Source organism: Lathyrus oleraceus, chromosome 5, assembly GCF_024323335.1.
Source record: "Lathyrus oleraceus cultivar Zhongwan6 chromosome 5, CAAS_Psat_ZW6_1.0, whole genome shotgun sequence".
NCBI classification, from domain to species: domain Eukaryota; kingdom Viridiplantae; phylum Streptophyta; class Magnoliopsida; order Fabales; family Fabaceae; genus Lathyrus; species Lathyrus oleraceus.
The window spans coordinates 125,782,876-125,809,036 of NC_066583.1; the positions used below are offsets into that span (position 1 = coordinate 125,782,876).

Sequence of the window (26,161 nt, forward strand, 5' to 3'; positions counted from 1 at the left end):
AAAGTAATTCACAAACTAGTGCTAACAACCGCAAATCACAAAGCAAACTAGCTTACAAATAAGAATAAAAAAGCTGGAAAATTTCTCAAATCTACAGCTTCAGTGCGAAGTAAATAACTCTCATCTCAAACGTTGATTTGAAATTCTTAATGGTCAAAAGTTAGATATATGTGTTACGAACCTGCCCTCCAAATTTGAGCTTGATCCGACGGTTAACGAACCAGGGATCGTTGTTTTAGTAAGACTGGTTGCAGAAAAATTGAAATAAGTTTCTCACCTCTTTTCTCTCTTTTGAATCCTTATTTTCTCTCTATCTCTCTTCCACTAGGGGTGTTCATGGGTGTGGATGGACCCGTGAATCCACTGATCCAAACCGAAACAACTTATAAATTACCTGAACCTATTCATTTACGGGTAAACCTAACCCAACCCGCAACAACCCGAACATTTTTGGTTTGAATATCGAGTTTGAGTTTCTCAACCCGCAGACTCATTGATCCAACTCATTGATCTAACATTAGTAATTTGGTATTATTTTAAATAAAAATATAAAATTAATATCTCATTACTAACCATAATTTTGCCAAAAAAGTTTTATTCTCCACTAATAATATTATTAGACCAATTAATTTACGTAATTCTAAGACTAAATGTTGCTTCTTGTTTTTTTAATGTCATTTCCAACTTACATTATTTTTTAAAATAACATGTCTAGGGGAATTTTATACTATTATCAAGTGTTATGTTGTGCTGATGAATTTTATTAGACATTATATGATGTGTTTCATCCAATTTGAATTGTGTTAAATTTGTTTATATTAAAAAAAAATTATTAAAAAAATTATTTTAATTTAACACACAATCCGCAAACTCAACCCAACCAATAAATGAACGGGTCGATTCGAATCGATTTTAAAAATAAAATTGCGGGTTCAACCCATTAAAATTAAAACGGGTTAGCCGGTCCAATTCAACCTATGTACACCTCTAATCTCCACTTAAATAAATAAAACAAATTAATTAATTATATTTAGATCTTTCTCCTCCGCATAATGAGTCAAACCCAACGAGACCTTAACCATTTCTCCAATAATGCGGCAAAATAATTGGACCACTCAAAATGATTCCATGTTTATAATAAGAATAAAGAAGGGAAAGTGGTTTGGGAACACGAACAAAATCTAAAATGATAAGGCTTAGTTGGATTTACAGTACTGGCAAGACCACCAATGCAACTACCGCTGTTACTATCTTTCTGCTTGCGTTTCTGTTACACAATTCCTCGATCCACCTTGTCCTTGCAACATCTACTTCCATCGTCGAGTTCCTTCCTGGTTTTCAAGGACCTCTTCCTTTCCTACTAGAAACTGGCTATATTCAAGTTGGTGAAAATGATGATACTGCTGAAGTGTTCTACTACTTCATAGAGTCTGAGAATAATCCTAAGGAAGACCCTCTCTTGCTTTGGCTAACCGGCGGTCCTGGTTGCTCCTCCCTCACCGGTGTCTTAGAAAGGTACTTAGTTTTTCATCTATCATAATATCATTTTGCAGTTTGAAATTGGAATAAAACTATGGATAAATCGTAATATTATGTATGCAGTGGCTGATTGATCATCCAGAATTTATCTTAAATCAAGTGTACATTGCTAGTGACTCATATTCTGGCCTTCCTGTCCCAATTATTGTTCAAGAAATTTCAGATGGTACCAACATTGAAATTAAAATTAACAATCTGTGTATAACATTTGCTTCTCCTTTAAATAAATTTATTTTCCTATAGGAAATAAAGGTGGTTTCCAACCATGAATAAACCTTCAAGGACATATACTAGGAAATCCTGTAACAACACCAGACTCCAAAAGTTACGAAATACCATTTAATCATGGCATGGCAATTATTTCTAATGAACTTTACGAGGTGATTTTATTGTTCTGATAGACTTTTTTTTGATGAATTCCCAATGGTGAATGATATTATATTTTGTTGATAATAACAGTCATTAGAGAAGAACTGTGGAGGCGAGTATACAAAAATAGATCCTCAAAACGTGCTTTGTGTAAAAGACCTTCAATCCTACCAAGAGGTAAGTTGCATGTAAACATTGTGTTGTTTCTGTCATCTGATTTTAGAATAATAAAAATGTGGTCAATCATTCTCCATTTGCAAGATCTTGTTAGATGATAATCCTCAAGCCAAACTTTTTATGCCAAGCTTGGTGTAGAGGTCTTAGAAACAATAACTTGTAAACTAGGCACTTCATAAACCTAACAAGCTAATATAAATTGAGTTATTTTTTGCTGCTGTAATTTCTCAGACTACTTCGGGAGTGAACAGAGTTCATATTTTGGAACCAACTTGTGAGGATGATTGGCATGATTCACGTGAACTTTCTAGAAAAATGCTTCAGATTAAAGATGCTTCTCTCACACTGCCACTTTAAGTTGTCGGGTAACTTCTCAAAACTACTTTATTGTTAATGTTAAAAGTCTCACAATATAAACTAAATACACACTGATTTATTTAATTATATAGACTATACATAAACTAATTACATTAAATATTTAGGAAAATTTCTAAATATTACGTCAATTTGAAATTGCTAAATATTCAAAATAATATTAATCTTAATCCTAAACTTACTCTTGGAGACTTAAATATCTCAAACAACAAAAATCAACTCAGGATGTTAATGCACAAAGGGAAGACGATGAAGATGAAGGAAGAGAATAATAAATTCTAATAAATTTTCACCAGCTATTCCACTATCGGTTATATAGTGAATGATTACTCCACTATTTTTGCATACATCGTGTTATATTACTTAATGGCTAAGCACACTACTCACTTATATACATAAATAATAATGTCACATAGACAAAAATACTAAAATACTAAATTGTCATTCAACATCATCCCTTAATTCAGGATTTAACTAATCAAAATTAATAACATCAATTACATCCTTCACGTGGAGAAATTAACCAGTCTTGATCGTTTTTGTCAAAACATTTGTCAAGTGCTTCCTAGTGCTACAATGCATAACTTCTAACACTCCATTTTGAACCTGACTTCTAAGAAAATGATACTTAGTTTCAATATGCTTACTTCTCCCATGCAGCACTGGGTTCTTGGCAAGATTGATTGCATACTTGTTATCAATCATCAGCTTCAAAGATTTGTTTACCTTGATCTTCAGATCCAACAGTAAATTCAGAAGCCAAACAATTTGACATCAGTCACAACACCTCAAATATATTCAGCTTCATAGTTGACATAGCAACAACTGGTTGTTTCTTGGAACGCTAAGAAATATGACCTCTTAGATACTTAAAAAAATATTCAAAAGTACTTCTTTTGTCAACTCTATCTCCACACCAATCAGAGTCTAAGTAACACATAAACTATGGATGACCTTTTTCACCAGAAGGGAACAAAACTCCATACTTTAGAGTCCCCTTAATATACCTAAGAATCCTGACAACAGCTTGGTAATGAGACCATTTTGGTTTACTCATGAACCTACTAACCATTCCAACTACATAGCAAATATCAGGTCTAGTTTTACACAAATAACTCTGAGATCCAACTAACTGCTTGAAAGTTGTAGCATCTACGTCATCACCTTCAAGATCATAATCCAATTTATGATTTGTTTCTGCAGGCGTGACCGCAATCTTACAATTAAGGTCAAATCTCTTCAGAAACTCGAGTTAATACTCCAGCTGATGCAAAATTATACCCTTCTCAGAGTACATAATCTTCCCTAGAAAATATGTCATATTTCGTAGATCAGTTATCTCAAACTCATTCATCAACACCTTCTTGAACTTAGTTATCTCATGTTCACAACTTCCTATTAGCAATATGTCATCAACATACAAACTTACTAGAATCATATTGCAATTAGAAATATGCTGAACAAAACACCATACCCCATCTCACACTTTCTAAATCCTTGAAACTTGAGAAATGAATCAATTTCGAGATTCCAAACTCTAGGAGCTTATTTCAGCCCATACAATGCTTTATGTAACATGTATATAATCATTTTCTAATTCTTTTTCAGAAATCTAGGAGGTTGTGATGCGTATACCTCTTCATGTAATGGATCGTTCAGAAATGCAAATTTCACATCTAAATGCATAAGAGGTCAATTCATGTTAGCAGTTATCGCAATCACCAGTCTGATTGTCTCATGTCTCGCTATAGGAGCAAACACCTCAAGGTAGTCTAACCTAGGTTTCTGTAGGAAACCTCTTGCTACTAAGCTTGCTTTGTGTTTGCCAATTGATCCATATGACTTTAGTTTCACCTTGAAAACCCATCTGATGCTGATGTCTTTCTTGTTCTTTGGAAGCTCACTCAACTTCTAAGTCTTGTTTCTTTCTATAGCCTCAAGTTCTGTTTTCATGGCCTTCAACCACACTTTCTTTTTGAACATTTCTTATGTACTCACGAGTTTAGAGTCTACTAACATGGCACACTGAATGGCTTCTCCTTCAGAGTCAATTTCAGTATCTTGTAGCATGTCAAACTCTGAAAATTTTCTTGGAATGTTTCTGATTCTTCGTGGTCTTTGAACTTATTCTGAATCTTCTTCGTACGCTAGAACAACATCAGGTGCTGGAACCCCAGAAGTATCACCTTCAAAACTGGAATATTCTCAGAGTCTGAACTACCACCAGATTCTGAATCACTATCAGAATCTGGATCAGAATCAGATTTACCTTCAAAGTCACATTCATGATTATCTTTTGATTCTGACTCATCTTCATAACCTTCAAATTCAGAAGTGTCTTAAGAAGTTAACTACCAGAGTTGGATTGAGATTTACTCAAATCCCACATTTATGATTCCTTCACAATGATATATTTTCTAAATTCAACCTTGTTAGTGACAGAATAGTAGAGCTTATAAGAGCATGTACTGTGGTACCCTACAAGCAACATAATTCTGCTTCTGCCATCCAACTTCCTTCTCTTAGCATCTGGAACATGTTTGTAACAAACATAACCAAACACATTCAGATGGATCACATTTTGCTTATCTCCAGACCATTTTTCTAAAGGAACAATTTTCTTCAGCATTTTGGTTGGACACCTGTTTAGCACATATGCTAAGGTGACAACAACTTCATCCCACAAGGTGTGAGGGAGCTTCTTCTCCTTCAACATGTTCCTTGTCATATCAAGCAAAGTTCAGTTTCTTCTTTCAGTAAGACCATTGTGTTAAGGAGTGTACGAAGCAGTCACCTCATGCTCAATTCCATTTTCCTCACAAAACTTTCTGAACTCTATAGAATTATACTCACCTCCACAATCAGTTCTGAGAATTTTCAGCTTCTGACCACTCTGATTCTTAGCCTCAATTCTGAATTTCTAAAATTCAGCAAATACCTTTTATTTGAACTTTATAATGGATACCTACGTCGTCCTTGTGAACTCATCACCAAATGACACAAAGTATTTATTCCCTCCAAGTGAAGGTGTTAGAAATGGTCCACACACATCAGAATGCACCACACCCAGAGCATGATTTGCTCTTGGAGGCATTTCAGATGGAAATGACCGTCTTGGTTTCTTCCCTCTCATGCATACATTGCATGACTTCTCTGACTTCTTAATTGCAGAAATTTCGTGTACCAACTTCTTTGAATTCAGATGCCCTAAGCTTCTGAAGTTTAGATGACCAAATATTTTGTGCCATGTCTCACTTTCCTTCATAACACTTGTTGCACTAAGGCATTCAGAGTTTGCAGTTTTAACATTCACTTTGAATATTTTATTCCCCCTTGTTCTGACTTCATAATCAGCTTCTGATTACAGTCAGAAAACTTCAAAAGATTGTCATTCATGATAACTGAAAAACCTTTCTCAATTAATTGACCTACACTTATCTGATTGCTTTTCATGCCAGAAACATACCACATATTCTAAATCAATTTTGTTTTACCATTATTTATAACTACTCTAACATTTCCCACATCTTTAACATTAAGGTATTTATCATCAGCACATTTGATCTTTGTCCTATCACCAGAGTCAAAGTTAACTAGCCATTTATTATTTCCAGTAAGATGATTTGAGAAACCAGTGTCCATATACCACCAGTCTGCCAAATATGCATCATTAGATTCATAAGCCATCAATAGCATTGATTCATCATCAGAATCTCCTCTAGCTAAGTTTGCTTCTTTTGATTTTCTTTCCTTATTTGACCAACAATCAACAGCGAAGTGGCCAAACTTCTTACAACGATAGCACTGAACTTTCCTTTTGTCATACTTCTACTCCCCCTTCCGAGCACTCTCCTACCTTTCAGAAGTTGAGGTTTCTGACTTTTGAACACCATCAGATCTCTTCCTGGCTTCTGACCAAGACTGCTTCTGATATTTCTTACCAGAAGCTGCTTTCAGAGCCTGCTGCTCTACCTCTATTTCAGAGTTTCTCTCAGTCAGACGTAACTCTTGTGCCTCTAGACTGCTTTGCAACTCTTCAATTCTCATGGTGCTAAGATCCTTAGAATGTTCAATTGCTACCACAATGTAATCAAGCTGAGGAGTAAGAGACCTAAGTACGTTCTCAATGATACTTTCTTCAGAGAGAGTTTCTCCACATGACTTTATCTCATTTTTTTATCAGAATCACTCTGAAGATGTAGTCAGATACCTTCTCATTTTTCTTCATGTTGAGATTCTCATACTGCTTACGTAGAGACTGAAGCTTTACCTTCTTCATTGATACAACACTTCCGTAGAATTGTATTGGTGTGTTCCACGCATCCTTCATCGTCGTGGAATCAACGATTTTCTCAAACACGTTCACATCGATACACTGATAGATGTAGAACAACGCCTTCTTATCCTTCTTCCTCATATCACGTTGAGCATTTCTCTACGCATCCGTTGCATTTTCTCAGAGTGCAATCAAAACGTAGCAGTCGTTAATGAGATTAAGAACATCTTAAATGCCAAACAACACTGGAAGTTTAGTACTCAGATTACTGTTTCCGTTCATCTTCAACTCTAGTGTTTCCAAAATCCGCAGCATCAAGAAATGTGATTCTGTTATGATTCCGATCAAAAAATTCAACATGAATTAAAGAAATGAAATCAATCCCATAACGCCCCCACCTCACTCGTGTTTCCCTGTGGATCTGAACTGGGACTCTAGATACCAATTTTTGGTGCATAAGGTGAAGAAGATGAAGATGAAGGAAAAGATAGAAGATAGAGAAAGAAAAACAAACTCTAACAAACTTCAACTATTATTCCACTAACGGTTATACAGAAAATGATTACTCCACTATTTTTGCATACATCGTGTTATATTACTTAATGGTTAAGCACACTACTCACTTATATACACAAACAATAATATCACATAGACAAAAATATTAAAATATTGAGTTATCCTTCGAGATAGATATTACAATTAACCATTGTATTCCATATATATTTCATAAGCTATTTTATTCTAATCCTCTAATTAAAATATTTGATTTTTCTTCTTCTTTTTCTATTGGTAGAGTTATGGACATTTTCTCAGTGGCTATTGGATTAACAATGACAATGTTCGCAATGCACTACACATTCGAAAGGTAAGTATGTATATATATATATATATATATATATATATATATATAATATATATATAATAATATATATATATAATATATATATATATATATATATATATATGTATATATATATATGGTATTAGAGTCCGGTTGGTGGTAATTATTGACTTGCATTATGTTTTACTAGATTTCTACTAGTTTTATTTATAAAAAAAAGAGTTATTTGAAAAGTTTTCTTATCTCACTGTTTCTTTTTAACTGTAACTCTGAACTTTGAATTTCTCTAAGGGTACCTGCTGGTAGTGTGTGGTCCAGGTCGTAAGTCCAGATAGGTGAGGCAGTAAACCCGTTGGTTTACCACACTGTAGTTGTCGTTAATAAAACAAACAATAAGGGGGAGGATAGAGACAGATGGTGGGTGAGAAAGCTGAAGAATAACTATTTCGATTAAATAAAGCTATTTGTATAAATATTGTTTTGAAACCATGTCTCAAATCATCAAGGCTTTTAGCGAATTAGGATGTAGTTCACGGAGTAAAATTAGTAATTGAACCTTAGTTCCTGCTACCTTAAATAATGATTAGTTAACTGGTCAATTCCTTCCAAAACCAAGAATTAGAAATTCAGGAAATGGAAAATAGATTAGTTAACTGGTCAATTCCAGAAATTAAATTTTAAGATATATATAAAATTGGTACTTTTGATTTTAAAAGTCAAAAGATTATTCATACTGTTGAATCCGCTACTTCTGTTAGTAACAAGCATGAAACTATTAATTTGTTAAATAAAAAATTATTAGAAACGCATTATAGAGAAGGTTATCGCTATATCCATCTAGGATTAATTCATATAGCTATAAAACCATTACATAAACTAGGGTTAAACACCCCTATATTGCTAGTTCTTCGAGACACTAGAATTAAAGACTTTCATAATTCAACTATTACTATAGTTGAATCAAATCTTAACGATGGTCCAGTCTACTTTAATTGCCATCCCAATTACTCTATGAGCTTGACTGATGAATTCACTAAGAATTCATCAGTTATATACGTCCAAGGTCTAAGTGATAATTTTAATCCTGGAGTTGCCAATATTGAAGTTATTAGTAGAATTACCTACAAAGTCTCTAATGTTAATTATGATTTTAAATCACTCAAAGCTACTCCAAAAAATGAAACTTGTATTATTGAAGCAAATCTTAGCAGGTCCAATGTTATGACCCCAAAAATACTGACTGCTTCGGATATTATAGAAAAATTCCCTCAAGAATGGATATTACAAGATATGGTTAAATATGAAAATATTGAGGCCAGAACTATTAGAGATGTTATTCAAGATATTGATGGATCTGTCAGGATCAGGATGAATAGAAGCCAATCCTATCGATATCATCAATCTAGTAGTATTGGGTCAACATCTAGTGCTAGACATTCAGTTGATTCAACAATTAGGGTAAATCTTGCAGGAGTAAACTTTGCTCCTACAATTCCCCAACCGCTATACTCTGAGAGGACCTCTAGGTCACCCTCTCCAACTGAATCCCAAATACTAGGTGTTATTACAAATGACGACCATTTTTCATAGACAAAGCTTGGATTAGAGCTGACTTTGAGGCCATTTAGAATTTAGAAAAGAGAAATTGGTATTTCTCAAATTTCTCTAAAGATCAGACTCAAATGTATTTGCAACAATTTTATAGGTTTCTAGAAACACATGAAATTAATATCTATTTCTTTACATGGTTTGAATTACTCTGCCTAGAAGAAGAGATAGAAAACCCTTTTACTGTTAAGATGTACTTAGATACCTATGTTAGAATAAGTACCAGATGGAAAACTTCTAGGAAAGAAATTATAGAGTTGCTTCATCCACCATTAGAAGCTATTGGAATTATCCCTTCTAAAGAGAACATAGAAATAGAAGCTTCACCATTTAAATCGATAGCTAATCCTGTAGATCAGAGAAACGACATTAATAATCTGCATAGTCAGATTAACTATTCAAACCAAATACTTCACACTATGTCCCAATAATTAGATAGGACAGAAAACTCTATTCCTTAACCTAAGGATGTTAAAGACTATAAATTGGATTCTACCCGACCTATTTATCAATACCATACTCCTTTTAACCAAGAGTTGAAAGGAATGAGTTTAGGTCGTAATACTACTCATAAAATAGAGGACTTAGTTACTAAGTTAAAAACCTTAAACATAGAAACTTCTTCAGGGGAGATAAATACTTTATCTCGAGACGAAGAATACGACAATATGGTGAGCAAATTAGGCGGAAGAGCCCCAAGACCTAAAACCCGAAACTATTATCCTAGGCCTTCATTTGCTGATGTGCAATTTGAAGAAAGAAGCAGTTTTATAGAAAATAATTATTCAGGAGAATCCATTGTCGAATGGAATATCGATGGTGCGTCTGAACAACAAGTTTTGGATACAATACAAAACATGACCATGGCTGCTACTGCCTTCAAACTTAAAGGAAATACGAATAAACATACTAAAGAGATATTAGTTATGGGATTTACCGGACAATTAAAAGGATGGTGGGACAACCTCCTTAGTTCAGAAGATAAATACCAAATAGATTCAGCCGTAAAAATAGAATCTAACGAAGAGATTTGTGTTACAACCCTCTTAAATGCTATTACAAAGTTCTTTGTAGGAGAACCCCTTAAACTCCAACAAAGAGCAGCTGACCAATTGCTAAACCTTTATTGTCCAACCATGTCTGATTATAGGTGGTATAGAGATATGTTTATCTAAACTATGCCTTAGGTCGGATGGTGCAGCAGATTATTGGAAAGAAAGATTTATTAGTGGTTTACCTAGGTTATTTGCAGAAAAGGTAAAAGTTAATATTAAGCAAAAGTTTAATGGAACGATCCCCTATCAGTCATTAACCATTGGAGAAATATCCAATTATGTAATTGAAACTAGTATACAAATTTGTACAGATTATAAATTACAAAATAAGATTAAGAATGAAAAGGCTAGTAATAGGCGTGAAATGGGATCATTTTGCGAGCAATATGGAGCTACTCCTTTAAGAGCTCTGAGTAACCCCGAGAATAAAAAACCTGCTAGTTAAGGAAGAAATAACTTCCATTATCATAAGAAGCAATTTTACAAAGACTAGCCAGAATTTTATAAAAAACCTTACAAGAAAAATTATGATAAGAAACCTTACAGAAAATATAATAATAAATCTAAACCCAAGGATAAAGATGTTAAATGCTATAAGTGTGGTCGTTTTGGCCATTATGCTAATAAATGTAATGTTCAAGAAAAAATTAATCAACTGAGTAACTTAGACATTTCAGAAGAGTTAAAAGAGAGCTTAATAACTACTTTAAATAACATCTTGTTAAACCCGGAGGAAGAAGGGTCGTCAACATCTGAAGAATCTTCTTACGAAGAAATACATCAAATTGACAATTCTGAAAAAACGGATGATGATTCTGATGAATGTTTAGGCCTAGATTTCTGTAATTGTGACAATTGCAACAAAATAATTAATGTTTTAACAAATAATCAAGCTAATACTTTGATAGGAATATTAGACAAAATGGAAAATTTAGAAAGTAAGAATGCTTTCATGAGACAAATTAAAAATATTATAGATGAAAATGATATTTCCAAAAAGAATATTCACAAAGTAGAATTTAAAAATGTTATGGATTTATTTAAGAAACCGGTTGAAAAAACTGTTTCTATTAAAGATTTACAAGAAGTGTAACATCCACATATAATATATGTCTAGAATACATATTATACATAGTGTAAAACTGATACTGAAATACATAAGTGCCTAGCAGCACCGTGTACATATACAGATACATGCCCAAAATAACACAATATGGCATAAATGTACATAAGAGTGCCCAAAATAAAACTACTGATCTAGATCATTAGACAATGATCTCAAAAATATCTACACAGCGGAAGAAAAGCCATCAGTCCTCAAGTAAGCAAGACATCACTCTATCTTGCCCTTACCCTTATCTTGCTCAGAACCACCTGAAAAATAATCAACAACATGGAGTGAGATAATAATCTCAGTGGGTTCCCTATCTTATGGGTTCACTCGGCTCTACAAGGTTTTCTAATCAATATTCAGCTCATATCCAACTCAAGTCAACAAGGGAACGAAGACTTGAGCGATGGGGAACTAACTCGCAATTGTATGGAAACATGCATCTGAGTTCTCATAACTCAACCACGATCATTATTCAGATCACGGCGCATCAATTCCCGAATGGACTTACGTCTAAGCCAGGCCCGGTTCATGCATGCTCGTATGATTCGACTTTCGCGGTGGATATCGGGTCCTCTATGAGGCTTAATCCCCAGTTCAAGCGATCGTCACCCGTATGGGACTCTAACCCACCTAGGATATCTTTCACCGTATGGGACTCTAACCCACATAGGTGTCCACCTTTCCCCCCATGTCTGCCATGGTTGGGCTCAAACCTAATTGAGGCTTGAATCATTGGTCCCACATCCCAATGCTTACACGTCTAAGCTTACCAATAGAGATGTGTACCATCACAGAAAACACACATTCTGAATACATGATCGGTTCTACAATCATCGGTTCCACGAACCATAACATAATTCATCAATCATAGGTAACTTCATTCACCATAATACACAAAAATAACATAGCATGTTCCATATAATACGTCTCATTCTCAATCATGGCAACAATTCGTACACGACCTCTACATAAGCGTTGTACGAATGAATACTGTATTCTCGCATTATCTAGATTATAAACCTCACTCATGACCTAATTTCAATCCTAGGTTAACTCACTAGATTCATCATGTAATTTTCACCATTAACATGTATTCAACATAAACATAGCATCACAATTGATTAATGGATGGAAGAATGCATTTAGAAACACTTAAGAAATGGATTTGGAGGTTTTTAACTTGAGTCAATCGATTAGTTAGGTAAGCCCAATCGATTGGTTCCACTCACCTTTTTTTTTTAAATTTGTTGAGTGTCAATCGATTGATCCTGCTGAAAATTTCCACTGTTCATAAACATCAAGTTTGTGCAATCGATTGACATGCAGTGTCAATCGATTGGTCCTATAAAAATTTCATTTTTCTGCTAAACCAAAGGCTGTCAATCGATTGATAGCAGAGGCCAATCGATTGATTCACTCACATTTTCATTTTTCCACTTCTCAAAACACCATTTTCCTTTGTAACTCCATTTCCAATCAAACCCACACTCCTTCTTTCAACACAACCATCTCACTCCATGCTCATATACACATGTACAACAAGAATCCCAAGTTCATAACTACAAGGATTTCAACATCATAACATAACCATAACAAATCATATTATCATACCAATCACAAAACACATCAAGACACATGTTCATGGAAATCAATAAGAGCAAGAACATATTCATCTTATAGCATGGATATTCATGATTTGTCTAACATTCTACAACCCTAACTTTTCTAGAAACCTAAAGTTTCTAACTATAACCCACCTCAAGAAATTGAAGAGGAGAAGTTGTTGAAGATGAGATGAGGATGAAGATGATGGTGTTGGTTCCAAGCTTCTTCTTCTACTCCACTAACCTTGTTTTCCTTTCCTCTCTTGAGCTTTCCTCTTTCTCTCTATTCTTTCTGATGCATAGAAAATGAAGTGGCTTATGGTAGGTAGTAGGTAAGAGATAATAACATGTGGTCACCAATTACCACAAGTAACATGTGGTTAGAAAAGGTTACAGGTAGTAACAAATATCTCAAGTGACACCACACTTGTAGTATTCGTTCTACCGGAGCTATTGACCCATTATTAGTGTTACCAAAATGTCCCAATTAATAAAAGGTCAGATCCAAATAATATTAATTAAGTCAACCTGAACTCACTATTTGCTCTATTTATCCCAATTGACAACTTTTAGAGCACATAGGAACTCAGTTGATCTCAATTAATAGGAGTTTAGGCATTTAAGGAAATACGGGTTATTACAAGAAGAAATTAGTAATTTAAAAAATGAAATTAGAATTCTAAAAACCAGGGATGATGAGATAGAAATTAAACTTTTAGAGTTACAAGGAAACATGATTATTCAGAATCAATCCAATAAAAATTTAGCCTCATCTAGCTTTACCAAAAATAATGAGGAAACTATTATTCTGAATAATGAAGATGGGTATATTAACAAAATAGAAAAATTAATATCTCACAAATGGTATAGTAAAATAAATCTCATTGTTAAAGATAAAACTTATGAATTAATTGCTTTGATTGATTCAGGAGCAAATTTAAATTGCATCCAAGAAGGGTTGATCCCAACCCAATATTATGAAAAAACCAAAAATCTTTAAGAGGAGCCAATGATAATAGATTACAAGTTTCTTACAAATTATCAAGTGCTAAAATTTGTAAAGATCAGATTTGTTATAGAACCTCTTTTCTTTTAGTAAGAAATATTCATGAGTCCATTATTCTAGGAACCCCTTTTCTAACTTTACTCTACCCTTTCACAATTAATAATGCAGTTATAACCACTAATGCTTTAGGGCGTGAAATTAAATTTGAAGTCATAGAACCACCTAAGACTAGGGATCTTAACTGTGTCCAGAGTAAGGTTATATCATTTATTAATCAAATTAATAATAAAAGAAAACAAATTAATTTCATTAATAAAGAAATACACTATACAAAGATAGAAGATCAACTACAATCTCCAAGTATTCAAGAAAAAATTAAAGGTATACAAAATAAATTCATTAAAGATCTTTGCTCAGAACAATCTAATGCTTTATGGAAAAGAAAAGTGCATACTATCTCATTACCCTATGAACCGGACTTTAAGGAAGCAAATATCCCCACTAAAGTCAGACCAATACAAATGAATAAACAAAATTTAGACTATTGTAAAAAAGAAATAAAAGATTTCGTAGACAAGGGATTGATTAGGCCCAGTAAGTCTCATTGGAGTTGCTCCGCTTTCTATGTTACCAATGCTTCTGAGCTAGAAAGAGGAAGTCCTCAGTTAGTAATAAATTACAAACCCTTAAATAAAGCATTACAATGGATTAGGTATCCCATATCTAATAAAAAGGATTTGATAAACAGATTACATAATAAAAGTATATTATCAAAGTTTGATCTTAAATCTGGATATTATCAAATACAATTAAAGGAAGAAGATAAATATAAACCCGGTTTTTCGGTTCCCTTTGGTCACTATGAATGGAATGTCATGCCTTTAGGATTAAAAAATGCTCCTTCTGAGTTCCAAAATATTATGAATACTATATTTAATGATTACTCACACTTCACCATAGTCTATTTAGATGACATATTAGTATTTTCAGATTCTATAAATCAGCATATACAACATATGAACCTATTTTATGAGATAATTAAAGAGAATGAGTTAGTCTTGTCTGAAAAGAAACTTAAAATATTTCAATCTAAAGTAAGATTTTTGGGTTTTGATATTTCCCAAGGTATGTATAACCCTATTAGTAGATCTTTAGAATTTATTAATAAATTTCCAGATGAACTAAAGGATAAAACTCAGTTGCAAAGATTCTTAGGTTGTATAAATTATGTGACTGACTTCATACCCTACTTAAGAACCATTTGTATACCATTATTCAAGAGACTTAGGAAGAATCCTCCTCCTTGGGATGATTCAATGACCCAAAGTGTTTTTCAATTAAAGTAAATAGTTAAAAAATTACCATGTTTAGGAATATCTGATCCTAGTGCCAACCTTATTGTTGAAATCGATGCCTCACACATAGGCTTTGGGGGAGTTCTAAAACAAATACTTCCGGGCATGAAAAAGGAACAAGTGGTCAGATATTATTCTGGAACTTGGAACCCAACTCAATTAAACTATAGTACTATTAAAAAAGAAATTTTATCTATTGTTTTGTGTATTACAAAATCTCAAGATGACTTGTTTTCAAAAACATTTTTATTAAAAATAGATTGCAAAGCTGCACAAAGTGTTTTACAAAAGGATGTTAAAAATTTAGTTTCAAAACATATATTTGCTAGGTGGCAAGCATTACTTTCTTTTTTTGATTTGAAATCGAGCATATTCAAGGAATTAAAAATTCATTACCAGATTTTCTAACCAGAGATTTTTTACAGGGAAAACATGAGTAAAAAATCAGTTGACCCCAGAGATGATTATGGTCCTCCCATTAAAGATCAAAAAGATAAGGAAATAATTTTTGGTTCTCCATCTTTTATTTCCAAAGTTACCTCTCCTATTACTGCTTCTCCCCTGACAACTATTAAGCCTACATTATTAACTCCATTAGTTTTTACATCTCAAATTACCAGTCCATTATCTATCCAGAAAAATCACCCGTCTAAACTAGCCTACTATACACCTCCTTCTTCCTTACCAAAATCGAGCTTTATTACCAAAGATTTGTCTATACCAATATTACCTTTAGAAACACTTTACTGTCCTCCAAACTCCTCTTTATTACAAAATATTTCAAGAATTTTCCCCCCAGGATTTTTCTTCATTCCTAAAGACCAAACCAAGACCAGAAAATTCTACGAATTTATCCTAGTAGATTCTGAGTCCATTACTCTTACCCACCAAACAAATCCGAATGATAAATCTAAAATAAAGTTCTCTAAATTCAAAGTTAATAAGGTATTATCTCCTTCTGATTGGAATCAACCTCCATCAGAATTAAAATCTTTTTCCAAAGCCTTTACTCCACAATACTATTCGTACTTTGATTACATGGATGCTTCGTTCAATTTTTTGTCGGTCAAACCTTTCAACCACACTTGGTTTATATGGTTCAACAAGGAAATTTCACTTAGCATTCCTAATTAGTTTATCCAGTGGTTCATAATTGTTGGGCCAATTTTAGAAATATTTTCTGATTATGCCTCAAAGGCCTTTAACAATTTTACAGCAAAAACTACTTGTCCTGATTACAAGTCTTTATTATCTTTTTGTGCTGTTTTCGTAATTACATGGATTTCATCTTGGACCTTTTCAACTTATCCATTATGGGAAGGGTCCTCTTCTACTCAATTAGTCAAGAAATTTTCTATTAAATGGTGGTCAACGTTTAATCCGGATTTGCTTTCTCCATCAAGATTAGATTCTTTGTTCAAGTCTCATCCGGGTCTTTGCAAAGAAGAGGCCATTTCTCCAGAAGATACATCGTTCTTGTTAGATAAATGAAAATTACTTGCCTCTTTACCTGCTACTTCCAGCCATAAAGAATTCTTGAATAGAATTAAAGAAGCTATGACTGCTTTATCTGAAAGTGATAGTGCTTCTAGCACTTCTGAAAATAATAATGAAGATGATTGTTATGGAATCATAGATCTCTAAACTATGTTGAAGATAAGTTCAATTATGATGAAGATAAGATTTTGAAGATTCCTCTTGTCATAATTATTTTGAAGATAAAATCAATTATGTTGAAGATAAGAAGTTAAAGACTTTTGAATTACTTTTGAATTACTTTCACTCAGAATTACTTTTGAATTATTAACTCTACTTTATTAAAGTTTTTTGTTTTATTTCAATTATCCAGACCATGTGGGTCATTACTTTTTATAAAGTTTATGCTTAGTTTAATTTAGTTTGAAGTCCGTGTGGATCCTTGCCTATAAAAGTATCATTTGTGTGTTGTGAAAGGCATTCGAGTTTTCAGTCTTAAAATTGGAATTCTTGATTGCCATCCTTTGTAAGTATTTTCATAAATAAAAGCAAGTCTTTTAATATTTTCAACATGTCTTCCATGTCTTCCGCATATTATTTTACTCTTACAATTTATTTTATCAATAATTTCTTTATCTTTACTAATATTTCCACCATTATGATTATCATTATTAGTATTATTATTATTATTTTAGAGGGCCCTACCGCTATGGTATCAGAGCCCGGTTGGTGGTGATTATTGACTTGGTAACTTTTACTAGATTTTTACTTGTAGGAGCAAAGTTTACTCCTGCAAGATTTACCCTAATTGTTGAATCAACTGAATGTCTAGCACTAGATGTTGACCCAATACTACTAGATTGATGATAGCGATAGGATTGGCTTCTATTCATCCTGATCCTGACGTATCCATCAATATCTTGAATAACATCTCTAATAGTTCTGGCCTCAATCTTTTCAGATTTAACCACATCTTGTAATATCCATTCTTGAGGGAATTTTTCTATAATATCCGAAGCAGTCAGTATTTTTGGGGTCATAACATTGGACCTGCTAAGATTTGCTTCAATAATACAAGTTTCATTTCTTGGAGTAGTTTTAAGTGATTTAATATCATAATTAACATTAGAGACTTCGTAGGTAATTCTACTAATAACGTCAATATTGGCAACTCCAGGATTAAAATTATCACTTAGACCTTGGACGTATATAACTAATGAATTCTTAGTGAATTCATCAGCCACGCTCATAGAGTAATTGGGATGGCAGTTAAAGTAGACTGGACCATCGTTAAGATTTGATTCAACTATAGCAATAGTTGAATTATGAAAGTCTTTAATTCTAGTGTCTCGAAGAACTAGCAATATAAGGGTGTTTAACCCTAGCTTATATAATGGTTTTATAGCTATCTGAATTAATCCTAGATGGATATAGCGATAACCTTCTCTATAATGCGTTTCTAATAATTTTTTATTTAACAAATTAATAGTTTCATGCTTGTTACTAACAGAAGTAGCGGATTCAATAGTATGAATAATCTTTTGACTTTTAAAATCAAAAGTACCAATTTTATATATTTCTTTAAATTTAATTTCTGGCATTGACCAGTTAACTAATCTATTTTCCATTTTCTGAATTTCTAATTCTTGGTTTTGGAAGGTATCTTGATCTAATTCAATTTTATCATTATTTAAGGTAGCATGAACTAAGGTTCGATTATTAATTTTACTCCGTGAACTACATTCTAATTCGCTAAAAGCCTTGATGATTTGAGACATGGTTTGAAAACAAGATTTATACAAATAAATTTATTTAATCGAACTAGTTATTCTTCAGCTTTCTCACCCATTATATGTCTCTATCCTCCCCCTTATTGTTTGTTTTCTTAACGGCAACTACAGTGTGCTAAACCAACGGGTTTACTGCCTCATTTATTTGGACTTACGACCTGGACCACACACTACTAGCAGGTACCCTTAGAGAAATTCAAAGTTCAGGGTTACAGTTAAAAAGAAACTGTGAAATAAGAAAACTTTTCAAATAACTTTTTTTTTTTTAATAAAACTAGTATAAATCTAGTAAAAGATAATGCAAGTCAATAATCACCACCAACCGGGCTCTGATACCAGAGCGGTAGGGACCTCTAAAAGAATAATAATAATAATACTAATGATAATCATAATGGTGGAAAGTTAGTAAAGATAAAGAAATTATTGATAAAATAAATTGTAAGAGTAAAATAATATGCGGAAGACATGTTGAAAATATTAAAAGACTTGATTTTATTTATGAAAAATACTTACAAAGGATGGAAATCAATAATTCCAAGTTTTAAGACTGAAAACTCGAATGCCTTTCACAACACACAAATGATCCTTTTATAGGCAAGGATCCACACGAACTTCAAACTAAATTAAACTAAGCATAAACTTTATAAAAAGTAATGACCCACATGGTCTGGATAATTGAAATAAAACAAAAAACTTTAATAAAGTAGAGTTAATAATTCAAAAGTAATTCTGAGTGGAAGATAATTGAGGCCAACAAAGGGGATCGTTGTTGTCTTTAACTTCTTATCTTCACCATAATTGATTTTATCTTTAAAATAATTCTGACAAGAGGAATCTTCAAAATCTTATCTTCATCATAATTGAACTTATCTTCAACATAATTTAGAGATCTATGATTCCATAACAATCATCTTCATTATTATTTTCAGAAGTGCTAGAAGCACTATCACTTTCAGATAAAGCAGTCATAGCTTCTTTAGTTCTATTCAAGAATTCTTTATGGTTGGATGTAGCAGATAAAGAGGCAAGTAATTTTGATTTATCTAACAAGAAAGATGTATCTTCTGGAGAAATGGCCTTTTCTTTACAAAGACTCGGATGAGACTTGAACCAAGAATCTAATCTGGATGGAGAAAGTAAATTTGAATTAAACTTTGACCACCATTTAACAGAAAATTTCATGACTAATTGAGTAGAAGAGGACCCTTCCCATAATGGATAAGTTGAAAAGATCCAAGGTGAAATCCATGTAATTTCAAAAACAACACAAAAACATAATAAAGACTTGTAATCAAGACAAGTAGTTTTTGCTGTAAAATTGTTAAAGGCCTTTGAGGCATAATCAGGAAATATTTCTAAAATTGGCCCAACAATTATGAACCACTGGATAAACCAATTAGGAAAGCTAATTGAAATATCCTTGTTGAACCATATAAACCAAGTGTGGTTGAAAGGTTCGACCGAATAAAATTGAACCAAGCATCCATGTAATCAAAGTACGAATAGTATTGTGGAGTAAAGGCTCTAGAAAAAGATTTTAATTCTGATGGAGGTTGATTCCAATCAGAAGGAGATAATACCTTATTAACTTTGAATTTAGAGAAATTTATTTTAGATTTATCATTCGGATCTGTTTGGTGGGTAAGAGTAATGGACTCAGAATCTACCAGGATAAATTCGTAGAATTTTCTGGTCTTGGTTTGGTCTTTAGGAATGAAGAAAAATCCTGGGAGGAAAATTCTTGAAATATTTTGTAATAAAGAGGAGTTTGGAGGACAGTAAAGTGTTTCTAAAGGTAATATTGGTATAGACAAATATTTGGTAATAAAGGTCGATTTTGGAAAAGAAGAAGGAAGTGTATAGTAGGCTAGTTTAGACGGGTGATTTTTCTGGATAGATAATGGGCTGGTAATTTAAGATGTAAAAGCTAATGGAGTTAATAATGTAGGCTTAATAGTTGTCAGGGGAGTAGCAGTAATAGGAGAGGTAACTTTGGAAATAAAAGATGGAGAACCTAAAATTATTTCCTTATCTTTTTTATCTTTAATGGGAGGACCATAATCATCTCTAGGGTCAACTGAATTTTTACTCATGTTTTCCCTGTAAAAAATCCCTGGTTAGAAAATCTGGTAATGAATTTTTAATTCCTTGAATATGCTTGATTTCAAAATCAAAACAAGAAAGTAATGTTTGCCACCTAGCAAATATATGTTTTGAAACTAAATTTTTAACATCCTTTTGTTAAACACTTTGTGCAGCTTTGTAATCTGTTTTTAATAAAAATGTTTTTGAAAACAAGTCATCTTGAAATTTTGTAATACACAAAACAATAGATAAAATTCTTTTTTAATAGTACTATAGTTTAAATGAGATGGGTTCCAAGTTCCAGAATAATATCTGACCACTTGTTCCTTTTCCATGCCCGAAAGTATTTGTTTTAGAACTCCCCCAAAGCCTATGTCTGAGGCACCGGTTTCAACAATAAGGTTGGCACTAGGATCAGGTATTCCTAAACAGGGTAATTTTTTAACTATTTTCTTTAATTGCAAAACACTTTGGGTCATTGAATCATCCCAAGGAGGATGATTCTTCCTAAGTCTCTTGAATAATGGTATACAAATGGTTCTTAAGTTGGGTATGAAGTCAGCCACATAATTTATACAACCTAAGAATCTTTGCAACTAGGTTTTATCCTTTAGTTCACTTGGAAATTTATTAATAAATTCTAAAGATCTACTAATGGGGGTATACATACCTTGGGAAATATCAAAACCCAAAAATCTTACTTTAGATTAAAATATTTTAAGTTTCTTTTCAGACAAGACTAACCCATTCTCTTTAATTAACTCAAAAAATAGGTTCATATATTGTATATGCTGATTTATAGAATCCGAAAATACTAATATATCATCTAAATAGACTATGGTGAAGTGCGAGTAATCATTAAATATAGTATTCATAATATTTTGGAACTCGGAAGGAGCATTTTTTAATCCTAAAGGCATGACATTCCATTCATAGTGACCAAAGGGCACCACAAAAGCGGTTTTATATTTATCTTCTTCCTTTAATTGTATTTGATAATATCCAGATTTAAGATCAAACTTTGAAAATATACTTTTATTATGTAATTTGTTTATCAAATCTTTGTTATTAAGTATGGTATACCTAATCCATTGTAATGCTTTATTTAAGGGTTTGTAATTTATTACTAATCGAGGACTTCCTCTTTCTAGCTTAGAAGCATTGGTAACATAGAAAGCGGAGCAACTCCAAGGAGACTTACTGGGCCTAATTAATCCCTTATCTAAGAAATCTTTTATTTCTTTTTTACAATAGTCTAAATTTTGTTTATTCATTTGTATTGGTCTGGCTTTAGTGGGGATATTTGCTTCCTTAAAGTCAGGTTCATAGGGTAATGAGATAGTATGCACTTTTCTTTTCCAGAAAGCATTAGGTTGTTCTGAGCAAAGATATTTAATGAATTTATTTTGTATACCTTTAATTTTTTTCTTGAATACTTGGAGATTGCAGTTGATCTTCTATCTTTTTATAGTGTATTTCTTTATTAATGAAATTAATTTGTTTTCTTTTATTATTAATTTGATTAATAAATGATATAACCTTACTCTGGACAGAGTTAAGATCCCTAGTCTTAGGTGGTTCTAAGAATTCAAATTTAATTTCACGCTCTAAAGCATTAGTGGTTATAGCTGCATTATTAATTGTGAAAGGGTAGAGTAAAGCTAGAAAAGGGGTTCCTAGAATAATGGACTCATGTATATTTCTTACCAAAAGAAAAGAGGTTCTATAACAAATATGATATTTACAAATTTTAGCACTTGATAATTTGTAAGAAACTTGTAATCTATTACCATTGGCTCTTGTTAAAGATTATTTGGCTTTTTCGTAATATTGGGTTGGGATCAACCCTTCTTGGATGCAATTTAAATATGCTCTTGAATCAATCAAAGCAATTAATTCATAAGTTTTATCTTTAACGATGAGATTTATTTTACTATACCATTTATGAGATATTAATTTTTCTGTTTTGTTAATATACCCATCTTCATTAATCAGAATAATAGTTTCCTCATTATTTTTGGTTAAGCTAGATGAGGCTAAATTTTTATTGGATTGATTCTGAATAATCATGTTTCCTTGTAACTCTAAAAGTTTAATTTCTATCTCAGCATCCCTGGTTTTTAGAATTCTAATTTCAATTTTTAAATTACTAATTTCTTCTTGTAAATCTTTAATAGAAACAGTTTTTTCAACCGGTTTCTTAAATAAATCCATAACATTTTTAAATTTTACTTTCTGAATATTCTTTTTGGAAATATCTTTTTGGTCCCTATCAGGAGCCATATCCACATTGTATTTATATTGCTTGACGAAAGTTTCGCCAAGATCATTGAAAGAGTGGATGTTCGCACTATCAAGACCCATGTGCCATCGAAGAGCAGCATCGGACAGGCTGTCCTTGAAATAGTGGATAAGAAGCTGATCATTATCTGTTTGCATTGACATCTTGCGAGCATACATCACAAGATGGCTGAGCGGGCATGTGTTTCCCTTGTATTTTTCAAAGTCAGGCACTTTGAATTTAACAGGGATCTTCACGTTGGGCACAAGGCACAACTCAGCAGCACTCTTACCGAAGAGGTCTTTACCCTTGAGAGTCTTCAGTTCCTTGCGCAACTCAAGGAATTGGTCTTTCATCTCATCCATCTTTTCATAAACATTTGGGCCCTCAGATGGCTCAGAATGATTGATGGTGTCTTCAACTCTTGGTAATGTGTGCACAACTGGAGATGGCACAGAAAGGACCGGGCTAGATGCCGGCAGAGAAGTGAGAGTTGGAGGAAAACCCTCGGGCATAAAGTTGGCGGGCATTCCCCAGGGGAACCCGGCTGGCATGGTAGGAGTGAAATGGGCTGTTGCGGCAGACACAGTTGAGGAAGCTACCTCAGATATAACAGTCCTCACGGGAGAAGTTACAGGAGTTGGCGACGATTGGCTCTAAGCAGCCAGCATTGACTCCATCATGGCAGTCAGCCTAGCTACTTCCTCTTTCAGTTCCCGGTTCTCTTGTTCTAGATGCTCAATTATCTTTGGAAGATTGAATCTCGTGTTACACCGGTGCGTCAGCTTGTCTTCAAAATAAATGAAGAACAAAGAGTTAGACCACTGAGCTGAACAAAACCTGCTTGTGCATATGATGCATGCAATGTTTGTGCATATGATTTATTTTTTATCAGAGGAACTTTATAAAGATCCATTTGCAAATATTTGGAAATATTAATCTTTTAAGACATATATGGAATATTCATAGCAATAATATTTGGAAAAATTTTTACACCAATGAAGAAGTACAGTTTTGGTAACCAAATACAATACAAGAGAAAAGGAGAATAAACATCCTATGGAGCCCTAGAAACAATCGTTCAAAGCTCTCGAGACCGAAAAATAAGTTGCACGAAGCCTCTTCACCTATCTCTCATAAGCTGCTTCCATATCCGCCTTTTCCTTGGCAAGCCGATCATACTTCCTCTTCCAAAACATGGATGACTGAGGAAGAAGAGAAGTAACCACATCATCAGGCTCATCAATAACCTGATGCTCCAGAAATTCTATCACAGCATCCTTATCTCTGAGTTGCTGAAGAAGTTCCTCTCGTTCACGAACCCAAGCACGCGGCCGGTCTTCATCTCTCAACTCCCCTACTCCTTGGTTAGGGAGGGTTGAAGGTCCAACCATAACCATAGGGGTAGGTCTTGGATATTCATATGGCATGCGGTACTCAAGAGCTCTCTTTCTCACCCAAGCGGTGTAGGGTTCCAAAGCGATACAATTTTTCAGACCAAGCTCCTTCCTTCCCTTCCTATGAACCTTGCGCCAGGCGCGGACCATCCTGCCCTTCAAGTTTTGGGGATCTTTACCCTCTTGAAAGAACACATCTTCCAACAGAATGTTGTTAGGTTTATCCTTTAAGGGGAACCCAAGCTGACGGCGAGCCAAGACATGCTTGTATTTAATTCCACCGCATGTACCAAGAAGAGGCACATTGGAGAATTCACCACAAGAATCAATAATTTGTACACCATCATAAACACAGTTGTACCAAAAGATATCATCATTAGTGAGAGACATAAGTCTCGTGGACCATTGTAGACATCCTTTGTTCTCCTTGAAGGCAAGCGTCTTAGGCAAGTGAGAAATAAACCACTTGTACAATAGAGGCAAACAACATACAATGGTACCACCACCCTTTGCATTCCTCATGTGCAAAGAGATATAAGTGTCACCCAACAGAGTCAGAACGAGATTAAGAGTAGAGAAAATCCTAATAGCGTTCACATCCACAAAGTTGTCGATATTGGGAAATAACACTAGCCCATAGATGAGGAGTACAAATATGGCTTCAAAGGCGTCCTCACTCATGGCCTTCTTAAACAAAGTAGCTCGGGCAATGAGAAAATCAGATGGGAGACCTTGAATTCCACCTTTGGTAGTCATATGAGCAACAATCTCAGATATATCTATGTGAAGCAGATCAGCAATCTCTTGGGAAGAAGGAACCCTCTCCAAACCACTGAACGACAATTGATCCAAGATAGGTATACCCACAAGATAGGCATACTCCTCAAGGGTAGGCAAAAGTTGGAAATCCGAAAAAGTGAAGCAATGGTACAGAGGATCATAGAACTGCACCAACACACTCATCAGACCTTCATCCACTTGAGTAGAAAGAATAGACAGAAGCTTCCCATGGCGCGCTTTGAACTCCAAGGGATCTAATACATAGGATGTCAAACTCCTTAACTCTTTCAAGTCGGGTTGTCTGAAACTGTACTTCTTCGTATTCCTTCTTTGCTTATCCATGTCTGAAAATTTGCAAATAGACCTCTTAAGTTCCTTGGAAATCTTTATTGTTGATGATATGGATGCGTATGAATGCATGAATGCATGGATGCAACAATCACACCCAAGGATCAAGCAAGTCACACCACACAAAGGTCACGGGATGACTCAATTCATCGTCAATAACAATCATCCATTTTGGTGGATTATGGTTTACACCTTATCAACACCCAAGTTCCATTGATATTAAGAATATACGAGAATGGATCAACCGCGAATCAAGGGTTTGTTGTAAGTCACGAGCATGGAGTCTCGGTTAAGAACCACCCAAAGGGAGTGTACTATGGTTAAACCTGACAATCATATTCAAAAAGAGGTTCCCATAGTCACCATCTCATCTTTCGGATATTATCGGATAAAACGACTACTCGTATTCCAAAAATATTCTCAAGAGAGACTCTTATGAGTGTAGTATCGCGTAACAATCGTATCAAATCTTACACTTGAATGGCCTTCGCACTACGTCCTTAAATAGGCCAAGATGGGCTAGGTAATATAAGGTCCTTGGCTTCTAAGGTTTATATTGGAAAGAGTAATGCCTAACCACGACTACTCGTGTGACATTATTGATCCCAACAAGACCTCCACCAAGTGAATGGGCTTGCAAGTAAACTTGCTAAGGAATAACTCCACACAAGTCAACAAGACTCTG

At 33.8% G+C, this 26,161-nt stretch overlaps 1 pseudogene; it reads left to right on the plus strand.

The window, feature by feature from the left end:
* Positions 1-1,105: 1,105 nt before the first annotated feature.
* Positions 1,106-18,861, plus strand: LOC127079182 (serine carboxypeptidase-like 6; annotated as a pseudogene).
* The last annotated feature ends 7,300 nt before the right edge of the window (positions 18,862-26,161 follow it).